Source organism: Neopsephotus bourkii, unplaced genomic scaffold (assembly GCF_033783945.1).
Source record: "Neopsephotus bourkii isolate Nb327-2 ecotype Australia unplaced genomic scaffold, CSIRO-AGI_Nbou_v1 NB_559, whole genome shotgun sequence".
NCBI classification, from domain to species: domain Eukaryota; kingdom Metazoa; phylum Chordata; class Aves; order Psittaciformes; family Psittacidae; genus Neopsephotus; species Neopsephotus bourkii.
In genome coordinates this window covers 170172-184875 of record NW_026901060.1, presented here as the reverse complement: position 1 = coordinate 184875, position 14704 = coordinate 170172, and positions in this window count along the sequence as shown.

Sequence of the window (14704 nt, the reverse complement as noted above, 5' to 3'; positions counted from 1 at the left end):
ATTTGGCATATTATGATTGGATACATGTCTTGAAGACCCTTAGCCACTAACACACAATTGGTTAAGCACAGGTGTGAGAACTTGACCTCAAAGCTTGCCAACAGTCCACAGTTCTCATAACTCAGTGAATTACAGCTTCTTACCTTGCTTGCTGAAGCTTCCTCGGGCCTCTCACAGCCTTGCTGTATCTTTCAGGATTATTCAGAGTTTATGTACCAATTATCCATTCTCCTGTGACAACACTGTCTCCACATCTCCCCCTAGATCATATTTTCAACATATGCCAACTGCAGGCTGCTGGGCCTGCCCCTTTTTTTCTGCTGTATGGCTCTGATAACATCGGAGGCCATCCCTCACATCAAGGCCTGTCATGGCATGTGTCCCCACTGCTCCACGCCTGCTGGGTTGCAGCCAGCAGCAGAGCTAAAAGTTCTTCTTGGTGGCAAACACAGAGGCCAACCCAGTCTTGCCCTTGATTGTGGTAGCAGGCATTTGGTCAGCCTCAGTCCTTGCTCCTTGTTGTCAATGCAGAGTTTCACCTGCTTCATCCAGTAACAAGTTGTTATTATGGCAAGGCACACACACAGATTTACATTAGCAGAGTAACTATTACAGGGTGCAGCAGCATGTTGAAGATGCTGATGCCAGCAAGGGACTAGCCAAAGAAATTTCTTACCAGTGGAATTCTCCCACCCTCTTAATTTGCTCCATTACCTGCTTTATAACACTACCATTGTATTAGAATATTTCTATCTTTGCCTTAGCATTTTCTAGCAGCTACTACAAATTTGCATACTCTAACATCTCTTTTACAAGTGACAAATCCATAAATACAAGGTGTAGTTTCTTATTAGTAACTGGCTAGTAAATACAGGTGGTTTCATACACAAAATCAAAGCATCTAACAATAGCTACTTTACAAACACACATATTCAAGCTGTTACTTTTCAGTTGCCCCCAAATAATGTTTAGCAATCATTGGTTTTTCTCTTCCTCTATCTCATTCTGCTTGGGGTATTCACATTCAGCTCCTGTAGCTGAGGCATCAGGTTCCTCCATTTGTCTGTCCAGATCATGGCAAGGCTTGACAAACTTAGGCAGTCGCCATGGAGCTGTAGGCAGGAGGACACAAATACACCCCCTCCTCCAGGTTACCAGTTCTTGAGAAGCAGACAGGTTTTTTCTCTGCCACCCTGATGCTGCTTAGGTGAGGGCTCATACAGCTTGTGGTTGCACTACCCCTCTCACTTTTTCAGTTAGCAGTTCTTGTTTCAACCCATCTATCTGTTCCTCCAAGTCTTGGATTCATCCCCAGGTTACTCTAAACATATTAAGCTTGGTTTTGTTTTGTTTTTTCTCTCCTCGGCTCTGGTGTCCATCCTGGTCCTTCCACCAGTGGAGCACCGGGAGCCGAATCAGAGGGCAGCTGTTTTTGAACATGGAACTTTTTACTTTTTTTTTTTTTTTTTTTTTTAAGTTGCTCACCCTGCTTTGCACGGCTACAAACGCCGGCCTGCTCGGCAGCAGCTACAGCTGCCTGCCTGCTTCAGCAGCAACCATAAATACCTGCCGGCAACTGCACTTTTGCATTAACCCTTTCTTGTCTGAAATGTTAAACTGCTACCCGTTAAAAACTTTTACATGAACCCAACAACAAAAAATACACAGAACACCGTCTGCCCTCAACACACACACACACACACATATGGGATCCCACAAGCACAGTCCACACAACTACAATATTTGAAGCACAAAATCCCAACAATCATTACTTCCACTACACAATCCCACGTACAGAACGTGGCACAAGGACCCTGTGGAGACTAACAAGAAACCAGCTCCGAGAAGCATCATCGCAGTGCGAGGTGGCAGGCTCAACCTCAGCGGGCGTCCCCGCAGAGGCTCTGCCTCCCCCACATCGCATGAGGCTTGGGCTTTTATACTGACCAAAATGCACACTCATTCCGACACAGGTGGCCAGCCTATGTTGGAAGAAGTAGCCAGCAGTATTTATAAAGGTCTCCAAAGGTCGATAGAAACCTGGACATACTTATTTTTACCAACTTCTAGTACATGAGTATCACAGAGAGAATGTATTAAATGAGTTGTATATAAGTCCACAGTCCATCACAGACCTTCCCACTGCAGGTCTTGATGCAGAACATACACCACCAGGAAAGCACACAATACATCTGCATCCCCCACTGGTCTCACTTCTCCCTTTACAGCTGTGCATTTAACATGAGGATATGGGGGATATAAACAGGGCTCCTTTTCCAGATGAATAGGTTCCAGGTCAAAAGGACCATCCGGGTCAGCATCAGAATTATCAGGCATCAGAACCTCAGGAGCAGCAACAGCAGTCTGATGGAGGTGCACAGGCTCCTTCTCGGGGTCAATAGGGCCTGAGTCAAAAGGATCATCTTCATCTCTGTCCTCAGTCTTTGAACCGTTTTTTTTTTTTTTTTTTACTTTAACGTAAAAAATGTTGCTCCCTTCACTTTAAGAAGGACTGAAAACATCCATAAAAGGGATGTCCTAAGCTCAAATTTCAATTCATTCAGTCACTGACAAGGGGGGTGTCCTGGGGCAGTGCTGACTCTTTCCAGTGTTTCACCCATGGAGCTGGCACCCACCGCAGACCGGAATCTGTAATTACACACATATTACCTTGACCAGTTAGTTTTACTTCCACAGGACCTTTCCAAATGCCAGTTTCCAAATCCTTGTATTGGACCAGCATACCCAGAGCTTTAGTCTTACAACCTGAACCTAATGCTTGATCATGCATTATAGCAGGGGGGGTCATTAAAATCTCCTGTCAATAGCAAAAAATTCATAATGTATACAGGTTTCTGTATCCTTGGTATTGGTGTAAGTCCTTCTTCCCCCGTTTTTTGTTTTTCCAAGAACTGTTTCAAAGTTTGATGTGTTCGGTCAGTAATAGCTTGTCCTGTAGGAGAATGAGGAATACCAGTGATACGAGAAATACCCCAAGTATTCAAAAACCTAGAAAGTGTAGCTAGATGCATTGTCTGGTTTTAGCTATAAAGGTACTCCCATAGCTGCAAAGCAACCACGCAGATGTATGATTACATGGCGCACAGTCTCACCAGCCAGGGGAGTGGCCCAGACAAAGTGAGAAAAGGTGTCAATAGTAACATGGACATATTTCAATTTCCTGAAAAAGGGTACATGAATCACATCCATTTGCCAAAGCTGAAGAGGCTGGAGGCCTCTAGGGTTGACTCCAAGGCCTATACCTACTGCTTGGCCTTGACAATCGGGACAAGATTGCACAATGCCTTGGGCATCTGTTAGGGACAGTCCAAACTGTTGAACTAACATCTTTGCTGACTGATGGAAGAAGGCATGGGATGCTCGAGCTTGTTGAAAGATATCTACAGAGGGTCCTGCCCATGCTGGGGCAACTAATTTATCCACTTTGTTATTGCCTTCACTAAGGCTTCCTGGAAGGCCTGAATGACTGTGAATATGCATAAATCAATTACTATTAAATCCCAACCCTAAGGTATCATTGAAGGGCTAGGCAAGCTAGGTTGCAAAGCAACGACATTCAATTGTCTTGTGTCCAAATTTGTCACATCTAATGCATTTATCTGCAAGACCAGTAACCCCACCGTGGGGGGGAGGGGGGGGAGGTTGCTGGACTAATTTTCTTTACAGTACACTGTTTCTTTTTAAAATGACCGTCCATCCACAATTATAACATCTCATACCTTTAGTACCCCCACAATCACCCTAACCTTACTGTAGAAGGGGTTTAACAGCAGCAGCGAAAGCAGTAGCCATGTATCCAGCCTTTTCCTCTGTTGTGCCCCCTTTAAACCATATCTGAAGGTGGGGAGTAAGCAACAATTGAGCTATCATACAGTTATCATATGGTGCTAAGATATATGCAGAAACAATATGTGCAGTAATTGCCTGAGTATACAATGATTTTAACCCGTAGGATGTTACCATTTGATGCACCGCCTTTACTACCTTTAAATCCAGCACCTCCCACTCCTTTCCCCCCTGTGGGGTGTTAAATACTGGGAATGCCGAGGGACCCACAGCCGAAAATTCCCCCCTAACAATTGCATCTTTGATCATCCCACGCCAACGTCTAGCAGGGTTATTACCGTAATCCCCTACCCCGTGCCAAACACCCCCCTCCCACTCCCCTTTCTTTACTAGTGGATTGTAGGAGAGTGGGGCAAAGGGTTCGGAGGTTTCTTTTGTCTCCAGTACTTCCAATTTCTTCACCAGCTGTCGCAGTTGACCATCTCTGAGGCTGGTTCGCATCTGCCGATGAGCCGAGCTGTCTGAACCGGCTGAGTCTGAGTCGGGGTCAGGAAGGGGAGGGTACAAGTTCGGTTCTGCCGGAGACTCTGGGTCTGGTTCCAGTTCCAATTCGGGGTCTCCTTCCTCTGGGTCGGCAGTGACCGCATTTGCACTCTCTGCCTGTACTTCTGGACGCAAGCAACGTTTCACTTTATCTTCATCCCACAGTTTGCAGACGTCTGACTTTCACAGCGCCAGGGCAGCGCTGACTTTTGGCCGGCTCTCCTACCCCTCTTCTTTGATCGGACCTTCAAACTTGCACACCGTGAGTTACTGATCTGAGGGTCCCTGTTCGGGCGCCATTTGTCGACGTGGGAGTCACGGACAATGCAGGAAGGATCAATGTGATCAGCGAATGCCAATTTGTTACAAAGCTTTAACTCCTTATATACCATTTCTTACAGGCACTTGCAGTGATTTGGCATATTATGATTGGATACATCTTGAAGACCCTTAGCCACTAACACATAATTGGTTAAGCACAGGTGTGAGAACTTGACCTCGAAAGCTTGCCAACAGTCCACAGTTCTCATTAACTCAGTGAATTACAGCTTCTTATCTTGCTTGCTGAAGCTTCCTCAGGCCTCTCACGGCCTTGCTGTATCTTTCAGTATTATTCAGTTTATGTACCAATTATGCGTTCTCCCGTGAGAACACTGCCTCCACAGGAACATGCTTGGATTATTCACACAATAGTGCACTTATTCTCCATACTTCTTTTTGAGGTGGCTATGGAATAACAGCAAAACGTGCCTGCATGCTCCCCACAGGGACAAATAGACAGCTATGAAAAATGGATGGTGACAAAGTTCCTAATTTAACCTACCAGTTTGTAACTGCCATGAATATAATAAAAAATTACTTCACGAAACTTAGATTGCAGTTAGCACCTGCTAAGCTCTTAAGGCAATCTGAGGAAATAGCAGCCCTACTACTCTGAAGAGTCCATTTTAAATGGAGTCAGGAATAAAAAGGCATGTCTATTTGTGGACCCACTACAAATGCAGAAGCTTAACCATCCGTTTTTCTTGAAACCTGCAGCAGTTAACCACAATTTAAACTGCAGCACAGTATTGTGAAACAAGCATTCTTACAGAAAATGTTGCCTGCAATACGCAGAAAGGGAAACACTAACAAGACTAAGAGCATTCTAGATGATATTCTATTATTTCCATTTCCTTGTGTTCTTTAGATTGTTCTTTAGAATTTATGTTATTCTGGTGAGACCATAGCAAGGTCATAACAGTGGAGATACGCCTCTCATTCTAAAAGGTAATACACAACCATTCGTAGTTTCAGCTTTGCTTCTGAAGGTACTTAGTGATTTTGCTTTTCTCTCTTCAAGTAAGCTTCAAGGGGTTTTCTGAATACAGAATGTGCCATAGTTCTACTGTTTACTGCAAATTAACAATCCTTGAAAAAGTTGCCTGAAAGTATCTTTCCTGCCTCTTGAGCACATGTCAGCTTTCAACATTTTTCCACAGGGAACTGCTGGACACCTTTTCCCTCCCACAGTTTAATATTTCATTTTGGCAAAGGCAGAAACATGTCTTCAGTAGAAAACAATTCAGCCAACTACAAGCCTTCAGAGCAATATATGGAAAGAATTATGGGCTTCTCCCTGGTAAAACCCTAGCTGAAAATCCTAGGTAAAAACCCTAGGTAGCCCCTCTCTCTTTTTCCAAGCCTCCTCTTATTTTAATTGTCATTAAGAGAATGTCAGACTCAGCTAGTCTCATTACAGAATCCTTTTGCTTACCCTCTTCTGTTTTATTTTGGTTTCTGGTGTTCATATGGGCATGTACAATGCTGAATGAACTGTATTAAACTCTAACAATGCCAGACAATTCCCACATTGCTATAGAAGGCATCTTGACAGAAAAGTTTCCACCTCCTTCCAATATCATCACTCCCTTGATTTTGTCCAAACAAAACCTAATCTCATGGCTCACCTTTCTCTGCACACCTGATTTTGCCACATCCTCTTTTTGCATTACTCTCAGTGATTGAACTTACTGTGCCAAACTTGCATAATGTTCTCATGCAGTGTTTCAAGATAACACTAAGACAGTCCTGATACTTTTGGAGGCAATCAGGAGCAATCACAATCATACTTGGAGAACAGACTTCACAAGAGTCAAGTTTGAGGCTAGAATTAGAAAGGTCTTACAAAGACCTGGTCTTTACTCTGACAACAAATCATGTCTAAGTGTCTGATATATCAGCATCAGAAAAAAATTGTGAGAAAAGAGGAGTCTCTGAATACACTACATTTAGGCAATTTCCAAAAAAGTGAAAACCATGTTAGGGCAAGAAGTAGAGAGATGGGAAGCTGAAGATATCCTCTTACTTAATGCTTTCAGTGGCATAGAACTATTTTTGGCAGAAGCTTGTATTAATAGTGGCTGGTTTTCCCTGAGCAAAGACACCTACAAATATTGAAAAATGTTTCCCACCAAAAGCAAACACCTTGGAGGACAAGTGTCCAAAACAAAAAAGAACCAAACGAAAAACCAACAACAACAACAACAAAACTTTTCAGAAAACGGAATGATTCACAGTTAGTGTCTTTCTCCCCCATCTGGAGCATGTGGGTAGCATTCAACCTCATTTGTTCATTTGTCTTAAGAGAGCTTCTACTCTGTGCTAGGCCTTTCAAATGTTACCACTAGCATTACTTATGCATAATTTCATTTAGTCATTGAGACAACCTACTTGTATCAAGTTTTGGCCACTCTCCCCTGCTGTACCCATAACATGCTGCAGCATTATTGTCAACATACCTCACCTCCTCAAGCATTAGAGCAATTCCTTCATTTCGGCTGAATGACAGCAGGCAATATTCTTTTTCAGTTTCTAAATAAAAATGAAGTATGACCAAAATTCCTCAAGTAACACACCAGAGGTAGCACAAAGAACAGAGGTACATGTGTTCCCTGTATTTAGAAATCAGTGACATCAGACACCTATCCCTCCTATGCAAACACTATGCAGAGTGCCCTCAGTCAGCTACACGCTAGTCTTTGCCATCAACAGAGAACTCCATGAGCCAAAGCTTTAGGGGGAAATTTTAATAGTGTGCTGTGAACCATTATTTATACAGTTTTCATTTTCTTACTAATTTTCTGTCCATGCAGAACAAGAAATTTAAGTTCTTACTATGTCTCTGTCCTCTCAGGGCAATTTATCCCTGTTTCTGTTTTGACTTTCAATTTGTCAAGAATAATAAGCTAAAATAAAAAATAAAAAAAAGAAATCATTTCCTTTGCATGTTACATTTATCATTCAAAGACTTCTGAGGTCAGCATCCCTCCTGCATCCTTGACTGCTTAATGTCTCCTATTTAAACAGTTAGAGATTTTATGTAAATATTAATGCAATTTTTTTTTTACTTCCCTTCAGTTATTTCATGACTGTGTACCCCGTTTATCATGTTTCCTGTGTCAAGTTGGTTTTGCCCTATCTTGAAGAAAATCCCTTTATACTTGTATGACACACCACTGTTCAGAGATAAGTAGAGAATCAGAGATTTCAGAACACAAAATTTCTTTTCAAGCTTTCATTTTCCCCTATGTATACTTCCATACTTCTAAGTATGCGCTCTAAAACATGATAGAATTTTATTTATCTCAGAAGTAATGTAGGATTATCACTTCCTTTCTTTAAATATATGCCTGCAGTTCAGCTTTACTAAGATTTTTACAATTTAAGTATACAAGCAAGCTCATGAATATTGTATACAAAACACTGTAAAGCTAAATTTGGATTAACAGTTTCTTCAAGAAATTCAGGTCAGATAGCCTTTAAAATCTTCTTTCTCCAAAATACGTATTTCCTATAATACAATGATGAGACAGTCATAGCTTTGAGTTAAGGAAGCATTAATAACAGTCCTAACAAAAATCATGACAGCAAGGGTTTCTCAGCAGGCCAGAAACCTGAGCACATCTCCATGACCCCCTGCAGGCTTGCATACTGGTTTGAAAGATAAGTTTCTTCAACTTTATCCAATGTTACATGTCAAATTAAATTTAGCATTTTATAGAGTAGAGCAACCTTATATACATTTGGCTTTGTAAAAACAGAATAATACAATGGTTTCAGTTGGAAGGGACATTAAAGATCACCTAGTTCCAATGCCCTGCCATGAGCAGGAACATCTTCCACTAGACCAGGTAGCTCCAAACCCTGTCCAACCTGGCCTTGAACACTGCCAGGCATGGGGCAGCCACAGTTTCTCTGGGCAACCTGAGCCAGTACCTCGCCACCCTCATACTAAATAACTCCTTTCTAATGTCTAATCTAAATTTACTCTCTCCTGCTTTAAAGCCATTTTCCCTTGTCCTGTCTCTACAGGCCCCTCTAAAAAGCTCCTCTCCAGCTTTCCTGTAGCTCCTTTAGGCACTGGAAGCTGCTCTAGGGTCTTCCCTGAGCCTCCTCTTCTCCAGGCTGAACAAGCCCAGCTCTCTTAGCCTGTCTCCATAGGAGAGGGGCTCCAGCCCCCTGAGCATCTTTGTGACCTTCCACTGGACTCACCCAAGCAAGGTCCATGTCCCTCTTTGTGCTGGGGCCCCAGAGCTGGATGCAGGACTGCAGGTGGGGGTCTCATGAGAGAAAAAGTACCAGGCTGATGAATTTTATTTACAGTTTTGTTATATTCACAGAGCAATACATGCACTTTCTGAAAACAATTCATCTCAAAAGGCAGGAAACAAGTACTCCCCTAAAAATGGCAATAGAAAGGGATTCAGTTGGGATTCAGCTTTTATGTGGTTGAAGTTACATATAATGATTCCCAACCTAAATAAGAATAATTAGCCTGCCAAGCTTTCTCAACAGCTCTGCTTCTGAATTTAAGTTTCATTTTCATAGTTTCAGGCAACAGTTTTCTTCATTAACAGGAATCTGAAACAATGAGAAAATATTACAAAACTGATATTACATCTAAGAATATTTTACTCTGACTTTCCAAACACAAAGTTGTTTACTTAATGGAAGCCAGCTAACAACAGTATTCCAACATTGCAGTGTTTTTAAAAATAAAATTGGAATAAATTTTAATTTGATTAAATAAAACTTTCTAGATGGCTGAAGAAAATTTCTTCAAATGCTATAAACCTAATGTATTTGTATCTTTACTTATGCATTTGGCATTATGTAGCATAAAACTTTTTGCTTTGATTCTATTTTCTGATATGATAGGAACCAAAACCTACCAAAAACTATTTATGCTTTGAGCAAATAGGTTGTCTAGAATAATTGTTAGTTATTTGACATAGACCAATATTTTCCAGATATTTTTAATATGTTCAGGCAGAATATCAACCAAATATTCAGAATAGATTGGGAAATCATGTAGTAAAACAGCATGCCCAGCACAAGCCTTGACTTCCTTCTTTCCTAACTGGGGGAAAATGAGCACAGCCATGATAAGTGCAAATATATAGGGGGCCTATAAGGCTGCTAGAGAGGTACTCTTCATCAGGGACTGTAGCGGTAGGAAGAGAAGCAATGTGCTCAGATTTAAACAGGGAAGCTTAGGTTAGATATAAGGAAGTTGTTTACTGTTAGGGTGGTGAGACACTGGAATGCGTTACCCAGGTAAGTTGTGAATGCTTCATCTCTGGCAGTGTTCAAAGCCAGGGTGGACGGAGCCTTAGGTGAGACGGTTTAGTGTGAGGTGTCCCTGCCCATGGCGGGGGGATTGGAACTGGATGATCTTAAGGTCCTTTCAAACCCTAACCATTCTGTGATTCTATGATTACTATTCCACACTGAGATAACCTGCATATCATCGCTGTAGTAGACCCATTATTAATGAAACAAAAGCTATAAAAGGAAGTCAAAGGAAATTGAGCCTATTTATCTCTAAGCAAGAAAAAAAACCCTCTTAGTAGTCTATCCTGAAGAAAGACTCATTTGAGTTAGAAAAACTGAAACAGGCACTTCCCAGAGAACAGAAACTTCACAGGTGAGTCTTTATCTTCAGAAAGTCAAATGTGATTTCTGAGTCCACTCCATATACCTAGTTTCTTTAAAAAAAAGGAAAGAAAGCCTTTTTAAATTAAAGTGGGCACTGGCTACAATCATAGAATGTTCTGTTCTCCAAATCCAAGCTGTCTGAATATGTCATGTTCCTGCTTAAGTACACATGGTGCAACTTCGCTCTGCAGATTTGCACAATTAGTCTTGCATTTTCTTGAGTTATGTAAGCATCATGTGTCAGGTTTGCATAGCAGCATTTCAGTAGTAGGGGAGTAGCTTCTGCAAAACATTCTTAGAAGCTGCCCCTATGATGTCTGACAGAGCTAATGCCAGATGGCTCCAAGGTGACCTACTGGTGGCCACGACCAAGCCCATCAGCATCATTGATAGCACCTATGAGATAACACAGTTAAGAATGAAGAGGGCAAAGATGTGCAATTGCAGCCAGAGAGAGGAGTGACAATATGTGTGAGAAAGAGCTCTGCAGCCACCAAGGCCAGTGCAGAAGGAGGGGAGGAGGTACTCCAGTGCCGGAGCAGAGATTCCCCTGCAGCACCATGCAGCTGTGCCCTGGAGGTCCATGGAGGAGCAGATCTCCACCTGCAGACCATGGAGGTCCATAGAGGAGCAGATCGATGCTTCAACCCATGGAGGACTCCAAGCCAGAGTAGGCGGATGCACAAAGGAAGCTGTGACCCTGTGGGAAGCCTGTGGTGGAGCAGGCTCCTGGGAGGAGCTGTGCTCCTGTGGAGAGGGGAGCCCAAACTGGAGCAGGTTCGCTGCAGGAGTTGTGACCCCATGGAAGGGACTAACACTGGAACAGCCTGTTCCTGAAGGACTGCACCCATAGGAATGGACCCTCACTGGAGCAGTCTGCTCCTGAAAACTGCACCCATAGAAGGGACCCACACTGGAGCAGTCTGTTGCCAAAGGACTGCACCTATGGAAGGGGTCCGCACCGAAGCAGTCTGTTCCTGAAGGACTGCACCCATAGGAAGGGACCCATGCCGGAGCAGTGCTTGAAGAACTACAGTCTGTGGAAGAGACTCATGTTGGAGAAGTGCATGGAGGACTGTCTGCCTTGGGAGGGACCCCATAATGCACAAGGGAGGAGCGTGAGGAAGAAAGAGCAGTAGTTAACATGTGATAAATTGAGCACAAACCCACTTTTTCTTCACCCTATGCCACTAGCAGGGAAAATGTAGAGAATCCAGGAGTAAATTTGAGCCTGATATGAAGAAAGGGGTGCAAGAAAGGTGTTTGAAGATTCATTTTATATTTTTCTCATTACTCTGGTTTGATTGGTAATAAATTAATTTCCCTGAAATAAGCCTGATTTTCCTGTGGCAGTAGTTAGTGAGTCATCTCTACCTGTCCTTATCTCAACCCACAAGTCTTTCATTATATTTTCCTTCCCCTGTCCAGCTGAGGAGGGGGAGTGATAGAGCAGGTTTGGTGGACACCTAACATCTAGCCAGTGTCAGTCCAACACACCTCTCCTCACCCCAGACTGGGAAAGCAAAGTAAATGTTACCAGATGTGTTGTTTTCTGATAGCCATGCTGTTTCTCTGCCTCAGTCTACCATGCTTATTTTAAAAGGACATAAAACAGCTGCTGCTTGGGTTTGGTTTTATTTTGTCAGCTCAGGTGTGTAGAACTTCAGGAGTAACATGCAGGGTAAAAGTGTTTAGACTTTTTGAAGGTTTTGGACAAGCTTTGCAGACGGCAGCCCAGAATCTAAAAAGTTGTGTGTATTTCCATTCACCTGAATTACGTGTTTGAGGTAAGTTTATGGATGAGTTAAGTTTGAGCACCCTTTATGGATACATATGGCTAAAGTCTGAGGAGTTTAATACCTGAGGCTTAGATACCAGCTGTGGCACATTGAGGAAAAGGATTCTCTGTCAAAATCAGACCAGGCATTTCTGCACTGTGTTCTCACAATAAGGTGTCATGGTGAGCACCTTGCAAACATTTGTGATTTTCCCACTTAGATCATCTAAGTTCAGCTGGGCTTATTAGCTTCAGTACATCTGGACCTAAGCTGATTCTATTCAGAGCACCTATTTTTGCACTTATGTTTGTTTCTCATTGTTTAAGGAAGACTTATTAAACTGAAAAATTGCTCACAAATCTGGGGTTTCACTGTAACAACTAAACTGTCATTGTGCCAAAGACAAAACATGCTTTTGAATGAGAGACTGTTAAGACAGCAGAGTCAAGTACTCAAGAGCTAAGAAGTACCATAAAATGAGACTTATTTATGCAACATTAATTCACAATATCTTTTCTTTTGCATACCTATTAGGTTAAGGTCTAATTACATAAGCACATATTATTAAGCCTACAGGATGCCCAAAGCATTCAACACTATTTCCATTTCAATAGAGTGAACAGGAACAAAAACGTACCCTGTTGCTGATTAGCATTAAGTAAGTTTTTTTGTCTTGATACATTGTCATTCCTATTCTCCAGAAAATAACAAACATTAAGCTTCCTCAATAACATATTCAAAAAGAAGGCTAGAGCATTCTGGTCACAGCACACTAATAAAAGCTTCTATCTCAGGAAAGGCTTCCATCTAACAAAGTTCTTATTTTCCTCTCTCTCTAATTGGAGAATATTTTTGTAAGATAATGCTTTGTCTGGCAGGTTTTTGAGTGGTTTGTAACCATCCTTTCCAAAAGATAGACAAAGCAGCTGCTGTTGTTCCGGTCTGATCTTGCCTCCTTGAGGGCAAAATTAAAAATAAATAAGTAAGAGAGAGAAGATTTTAAAAGAAAAAGAAGCTTTAAAAAGCAGCCTCTATTTCTGAGGCTGATTACTTGCAGCCTTGCTGCTGCGAGACACAGAATAAGATTTTATCAGCTACTCCAAAAGCTCAGAATATTGTTCTCATCACAGTGTTTTTAATGTCTGAAAAACAACCTCAGAGTATACAAAAATGTAGTAAAAATAAAGGAGTACATCTTCACAAAGTTCAGAAAAACTGGCTGAACAAAAAAGGCAACGTTTTCCCAGTTCCAAACTCCATGTTCAAGTCATTTAAGCATGTTCTATTGCAGAAGACTCAGTTGCAGCTTTCATGGTGCTGTTATATTGCATATTCAGTTCTACTGTTTAATTGGATAAAAGTACTTGGGGGCTAGTTCAAGGTACACAGAAGATTGTGTTCAAGAAAAGCAGAGCAAAAACATCAGCTGCTGTTGAGTCTGCCAGGTGAAACTGGACTTACAAACCAGGCAGTCAGCCAATTTAAGACAGGATTACCCCTACTCTTGGTGAAGATTATAATTACAATCATCAAATTTATATACAATTAGTCCCTTATTAGCATCAAAGAAACCACAACAGATCATTCTATTATCATTATGTTACAACATAAGAATAACATCTTACATTATGACAATTTGTGCTTCTGAGCTGGTTTGTGAATTCTCCTTCATCCACCAACTTTCACATTTTTAAGCATCACAAAGGAAAAGCTCTTTTATGGAAAGGTAATAACTCCTTTTATCCTTATAGACTCTTGGAAAGAAGTGACAAAATGCTTTCCTATTCTTCCCACCATCCTCCCCACTTTTTCCTATCCTGCTGCAATCACTAGTGTTACACAGACACACTACTTCAAGAAGTCATTGTGAGCCTGAAGCATGTACAATTTAAACAAGTTTCATGTGTTCCCTCTTGATGTTTTCACTGCACTACATAACCAAATACAATACTCAAAGTAGGTATTTTAGTATACCAATGAGGCTAGCATTTAAGACAATTTTTGACAATTTTTAACTATTCCACAAAACAATAAACATTCCTATTACATAAAGAGTAGTTACTGAGATATTTAAGCCACAGATCTACCTACAACACCAATTCTGAACTAAAGGAATATATTTTATAAAACAAAATTCCAAAAGCTTTTATAATAAGAACTTTGGCTCTACTGCTTTTCTCTGTGTTATTTGAAATGTCACAAGGCTGACCTCTGCTGGGTCATAAATTGCCAAGCATCTAGACTGATACTTAAAATATTAACTAATTATCAAGGAGGAGAAATGGAAGGAATTTTTCAGTATCCCAAAATATTTTCCATAGATTTCAACATTAAAAGAGCATACTAATCTTCACACAGTCTCCTGTGACAAGATAGTGAATATACTGAAAGTCATTATAACAAACAACTAACAATCCCACTACTTAGTCTCTTACCAGTATTTAAATACAAAATTAGCTACAGAATTTAGGACTACTGCTTTTTATGATATGAAATTTAAAGGCTAGCACCGCATGTAAGCTGTGAAATCACATATCAAACCTTAGTCATGCACAAGACCAGATCCTCATGTGAATAAGCACACACATTAAACGAGG